Source organism: Heterodontus francisci, unplaced genomic scaffold (assembly GCF_036365525.1).
Source record: "Heterodontus francisci isolate sHetFra1 unplaced genomic scaffold, sHetFra1.hap1 HAP1_SCAFFOLD_571, whole genome shotgun sequence".
NCBI lineage: Eukaryota > Metazoa > Chordata > Chondrichthyes > Heterodontiformes > Heterodontidae > Heterodontus > Heterodontus francisci.
Window position 1 is genome coordinate 36,219 of NW_027141237.1, and position 6,591 is coordinate 42,809.

Consider the following 6,591-nt stretch of genomic DNA (forward strand, 5'->3'; position numbering starts at 1 on the left):
TCTCTCCTTCCCTCTTTTGGTGTTCTCTCTCCCTCCCTCTCTGTTTCTCCCTCTCTCTGTCTCTCCCTCTTTCTCTGCCTTTCCCTCTCTCTTTCTTTGCCTCTGTCCATGACTCAGTTTGTCTCTCTCTATTTGTTTCTCTCTCTCTGTCTCTCTCTCTCTCCCTCTCTGTCTGTCTCTTTCCCTATATATATCTCTCTCCCCCCCTCTCTGTCTCCCTGTGTCGCTGTCTGTCCCTATCCGTCTGTCTCTGTCTCTCCTCTCTGTCTCTCTCCCCTCTCTCTATCTCTCTCTCTCTCTCTCTGCAGTACCCCACTAGTCACCGCCTGCCGACCTGACAATGACCAATTTATTCCTACCCTCTGTTTCCTGTCCATTAACCAGTTCTCAACTCATGCCAATATATTCCCCCCAATCCCATGTGCTCTAATTTTGATTACTAACCTCTTGTGTGGCACTTTATCAAAAGCTTTCTGAAAATCTAAATCTACCACATCCACCGGTTCCCCCTTATCTATTCCGTTAGTTTCATCCTCAAAAAACTCCCAACAGGTTTGTTAAAGATGATTTCCCTTTCATAAATCCATGTTTACTCTGACCAATCCTACCATTGTTTTCCAAGTGTTCGGTAATCACATCCTTTCTTCAAGATTCGAGCATTTTCCCTATGACTGATGTTAGACTAACAGGTCTGTAGTTCCCCATTTTCTCTCTCCCTCCTTTTGTAAATAGTGGGGTTACATTTGCTACCTTCCAATCTGTAGGAACCATTCCAGAGTCTATTGAATTTTGAAAGATGACCATCAATGCATCAACTATCTCTACAGCCACCTCTTTCAACACTCTGGGATGGAGATCATCAGGTCCAGGGGATTCATTTACTTTAAGACCCATTCATTAGTCGAGTACTTTTTATTACTAATATTTATATCTTGCAGTTCCTCATTTACACTGGTTCCTTGATTCTCCATTATTTCTGGGAGTTTTTTAATATTTTCCTCTGTGAAGACAGACACAAAGTATTTGTTTAGTTTCTCTGCCATTGTCCTATGATGAGAGACTGAGTAAATTGGACCTGTATTCTCTGGAGTTTAGAAGAATGAGAGGTGATCTCATTGAAACATATCAGATTCTAAAGGGAATGGATAGGGTCGACACTGAGAGATTATTTCCACAGGTCGGGAAAGGAAATTCTCCCTTATCCCTTCCTAAACAGCTTATCCACCTGTCCTGTCAGCCTCAGGAATCAGTGAACATCAGTGAGCTTTACTCTGTATCCCTGGAATTTAGCAGGTTAACAGCACTGTTGGTTCCTAAGAGCACTGTGGGTGTACCTACCCCACATGGACTGCAGCGGTTCAAGAAGGCAGCTCACCACCACCTCCTCAATGGCAGTTTGTGATGGGCAATAAATGCTGGCCTGGCCAGTGATGCCCACATCCCTGAATGAATAGAAAAACGCGTATTTAGACTGTTCTTTTTATTTGGAAATGATTGTTTGGACTTCATTTGATGTTGTATTTCTGCATTAGCCTTTCATCACTCAAAATAATTTCCAAAGAGGAACCTGTTTAACCTTATAAGTGTTGATATAGTTAGAAAATTGACATTTAACAGAAATTGTCATTACATTCTTAAATTAAGCATCTCGAGGTTACATAAAGAATCACATTCGCACAAACTTAAATTCCTGCAACTTCGAGCAAATTTTCAAACTCTCTCACACAGAATCTCCCCATCAGCAATGGCTTGGCATCTCCACCTGCTGGTGTCCCTGTCTCACTGCAGTTACTGTCCCCTCTCACCATTTCCATCTGCTGGTGTCCCTGTCTCACTGCAGTTACTGTCCCCTCTCACCATCTCCATCTGCTGGTGTCCCTGTCTCACTGCAGTTACTGTCCCCTCTCACCATCTCCATCTGCTGGTGTCCCTGTCTCACTGCAGTTACTGTCCCCTCTCACCATCTCCATCTGCTGGTGTCCCTGTCTCACTGCAGTTACTGTCCCCCTCTCACCATCTCCACCTGCTGCTGTCCCTGGCTCACTGCAGTTACTGTCCCTCTCTCACCATCTCCATCTGCTGGTGTCCCTGTCTCACTGCAGTTACTGTCCCTCTCTCACCATCTCCATCTGCTGGTGTCCCTGTCTCACTGCAGTTACTGTCCCCTCTCACCATCTCCACCTGCTGGTGTCCCTGTCTCATTGCAGTTACTGTCCGCTCTCACCATCTCCATCTGCTGGTGTCCCTGTCTCACTGCAGTTACTGTCCCCTCTCACCATCTCCATCTGCTGGTGTCCCTGTCTCACTGCAGTTACTGTCCCCCTCTCACCATCTCCACCTGCTGCTGTCCCTGGCTCACTGCAGTTACTGTCCCTCTCTCACCATCTCCATCTGCTGGTGTCCCTGTCTCATTGCAGTTACTGTCCCCTCTCACCATCTCCATCTGCTGGTGTCCCTGTCTCACTGCAGTTACTGTCCCCTCTCACCATCCCCATCTGCTGGTGTCCCTGTCTCACTGCAGTTACTGTCCCCTCTCACCATCTCCATCTGCTGGTGTCCCTGTCTCACTGCAGTTACTGTCCCCTCTCACCATCTCCACCTGCTGGTGTCCCTGTCTCACTGCAGTTACTGTCCCCTCTCACCATCCCCATCTGCTGGTGTCCCTGTCTCACTGCATTTACTATTCCCCCTCTCACCATCTCCACCTGCTGGTGTCCCTGTCTCACTGCAGTTACTGTCCCCTCTCACCATCTCCACCTGCTGGTGTCCCTGTCTCACTGCAGTTACTGTCCCCCTCTCACCATCCCCATCTGCTGGTGTCCCTGTCTCACTGTAGTTACTGTCCCCTCTCACCATCGCCATCTGCTGGTGTCCCTGTCTCACTGCAGTTACTGTCCCCCTCTCACCATCTCCACCTGCTGCTGTCCCTGGCTCACTGCAGTTACTGTCCCCTCTCACCATCTCCATCTGCTGGTGTCCCTGTCTCACTGCAGTTACTGTCCCCTCTCACCATCTCCATCTGCTGCTGTCCCTTTCTCACTGCAGTTACTGTCCCCTCTCACCATCTCCATCTGCTGGTGTCCCTGTCTCACTGCAGTTACAGTCCCCTCTCACCATCTCCATCTGCTGGTGTCACTGTCTCACTGCAGTTACTGCCTGCTCTCACCATCTCCATCTGCTCGTGTCCCTGTCTCACTGCAGTTACTGCCTGCTCTCACCATCTCCACCTGCTGGTGTCCCTGTCTCACTGCATTTACTGTTCCCCCTCTCATCATCTCCATCTGCTGGTGTCCCTGTCTCACTGCAGTTACTGTCCCCTCTCACCATCTCCACCTGCTGGTGTCCCTGTCTCACTGCAGTTATTGTCCCCTCTCACCATGTCCACCTGCTGGTGTCACTGTCTCACTGCAGTTACTGTCCCCTCTCACCATCTCCACCTGCTGGTGTCCCTGTCTCACTGCAGTTATTGCCTCGCTGATCAGCTCCATCTGCTGGTGCCCCTGTCTCACTGCAGTTATTGCCTCGCTGATCAGCGCCATCTGCTGGTGTTCCTGTCTCGCTGCAGTTACTGTCCCCTCTCACCATCTCCATCTGCTGGTGTCCCTGTCTCACTGCAGTTACTGTCCCCTCTCACCATCTCCAGCTGCTGGTGTCCCTGTCTCACTGTAGTTACTGCCTGCTCCCACCATCTCCATCTGCTCGTGTCCCTGTCTCACTGCAGTTACTGCCTGCTCTCACCATCTCCACCTGCTGGTGTCCCTGTCTCACTGCAGTTACTGTCCCCACTCACCATCTCCATCTGCTGGTGCCCCTGTCTCACTGCAGTTACTGCCTGTTCTCACCATCTCCACCTGCTGGTGTCCCTGTCTCACTGCGATTGCTGTCCCCTCTCACATCTCCATCTGCTGGTGTCCCTGTCTCACTGAAGTTACTGCCCCTCTCACCATCTCACAATCACTGTGATTTGCAGCTTTGTCCATTTTGCTCTGGGTCCAGGGTGGGTTTAGGTGAATCCGGCTGAGCTTTTTAGTGATGCCTTTTTGAGAAACATTTCATGATTCTTCTGCAGGGCCAGTCCCGCATCAATAGGTCAGATTATCGATAAAATGTAATCTCAATCAGATTTAAATTCATTTCAGGGCTCAGTGCTGTGAAAATAAGATGTACTTTGTCCTGTGGAGAGTGTAGAGAATGCAATATGAAATGGGATTTCATTCTAGTGTTAAAAACCCTTCAGTTCATTCTATGATTTCACTAAATTAGCAATGAGATTGAAAGGGTATGTCGCCGCCTTCTTCAGTTCCTGTCTGTATTTAGTCTGGGTCACAGTGTAAATACACGTGTTGGTGCAGGAACTGAGAACCTGCAGCATATTTGATGTGTGTTTTGTGATAAAGAGAGGGTCAGTGTAGGAGGAATAATACTGAATATCTGCAATCCGCCTGGAAATGATAAACACAACCAGTGTCACCCATAACAATATAAAACTGCCGGATATAGTGAAGAGCAAAATAATTGATTTTCTGCGATTCTCCATCTCTGGGTCCTTGTGATTCTCTGCATTGCTGTGGGCCCGGAATCCCCTGCGGACTTTACTGGAGAATAAAATCCATCTGACAGTCAGAACATTGAGCAGCAAAATCAGAAAGACCGGGACGCAAGGGGTTAAAATGTAGTGAAATAATTCAAATGCCCCCCATGTGGGGGAGGTATAGAAACTCACTTTAAAGACACAACTCATGGGAACATTATCAATAATTTTTTCTTGTTCCTGTGTAAAGTACCAGGGGAGAGATTGTAAACAGCCCAGCACACTCACTGTTCCAACAACCACAGCCGCAGTTTTCTCGCTGCAATATTTTGTTTTCAGCTTCTCGCAACAAATGGCCACAAATCGGTCAAAGGTGAAAGTAACTGTGAGCCAGACAGAAACATTAATGGCAGCAGAAAGCAGAATACCAATGAGAGAACACACAGGAGTAATTCTCAGGAATGAATCTGGGAAGTAAATTAAAACAATCCATTTCAATATGGGTTCAGTGATAACGACCAGGAGATCAGACGCTGCCATTCCCACCAGGTAGACAGTGATACATTTGGAGAGACCGCACTTTCCTTGGGACAGAATCACAATCACCACCAAGTTAACTGGAAGAGAGAGAAGGAAGCAGAGAAATTACTGATCAGACCTGGAGACAAAGCAGCAGTTTGACAGGATCTGGGCTGAAATTTCCAGCTCTGTTGCTGCATCGAACAGTGGAATCTGATTCATTGACGTGGGCAGTGCTTTGCCACAGGGAAATGTTTGAAACACAATTATTAATAATGAATTGGGAAATTAATATAGGGTTGTTTTCCTTGGAGCAGAGAAGGCTGAGGGGGAACCTGATTACCTGATTGAGGTGCACAAAATTATCAGGGACATTAATAGGATAGATAGGAAGAAACGTTTTTCCTCAGCGGTGGTGTCAATAACCAGGTGGCATAGATTTTAGGTAAGTGTCAGGAGGTTAATAGGGGATTTGAGGAAAAGATTTTTCACCCAGAGGGTGGTTGGAATCTGGAACACATTACGTGAAGGGATGGTAGAGGCAGGAACCCTCATTACATTTGGCTACAGGCCAAATGCTGGAAAATGGGATTAGAATAGATAGCTGCTTGATGGCCAGCACAGACATGATGGGCCAAAGGGCCTGTTTCTGTGCTGTATAACTCTATGACTCTATTGATATATAAAGTGAATAGAGTCAGCACCAGATCGACTGGAAGTACCGGTGGGGAAATGAGAAGGGGTTTTATAGAGATGGAATCCAATGGGTTAATTGGGAATTTGTCTCCAGACTGTTGGTTGGGAAGGTTTGTGGAGAGCGGGATGTGCAGCTGGTTTGTTGCTCTGGGTTCAGAGAACAAACAGGGAATATTACCAAACGGGAAAATGCTGAAAACTACATTGCTGTGTTTGAGTGCTCATGATCTAGAATGGCAGAGCAGGCTTGAAGGGCTGAATGGCCTCCTCCTGCTCCAATGTTCCTATATTCCTATCAGGTTGGACGACGCAGCTGGAGGTGGAGCCAGTGAGTGAGATTGGGAGGGAGATTAGGAAAAGGACATGTTGGAGTTGGAGGGGAGACAGGAGCAGATGGTTTGGGAAAGTAGATAAACTGAAGCATTGGATGAGGAGACTGAGGATTCAATACAGTGAGAGGAGAGGCTGAGATTCACAGGGAGAGACTGCAGCAGAGTGTTAGAGGAAATCTAATCTATAGATCCCAGTAACACAACTCAATTAATACATTTAAACAATAATCCCTGTAGTTATTGGTGTTAGGGAACAGTCCATTGATTATACAATGTATTCAATGTATTTAGTTTGTACAGGCAATTAAATAGCAATTAAAATATATTTCTGATATCAACCTCGCTCTTTATTGAACTCAGCAGTCACAGAGATTTTAAAGTGCAGTATTTAAATAATGAATTACCATCAGTCAGTAAGTAAGCAATAGGAACTTTCTCCAAAGAAAATGAGGAGCTGACAGAAATCAACACAGAGGATCAAGTCCAACAGTAAAATGAATGCAATCTGGACAT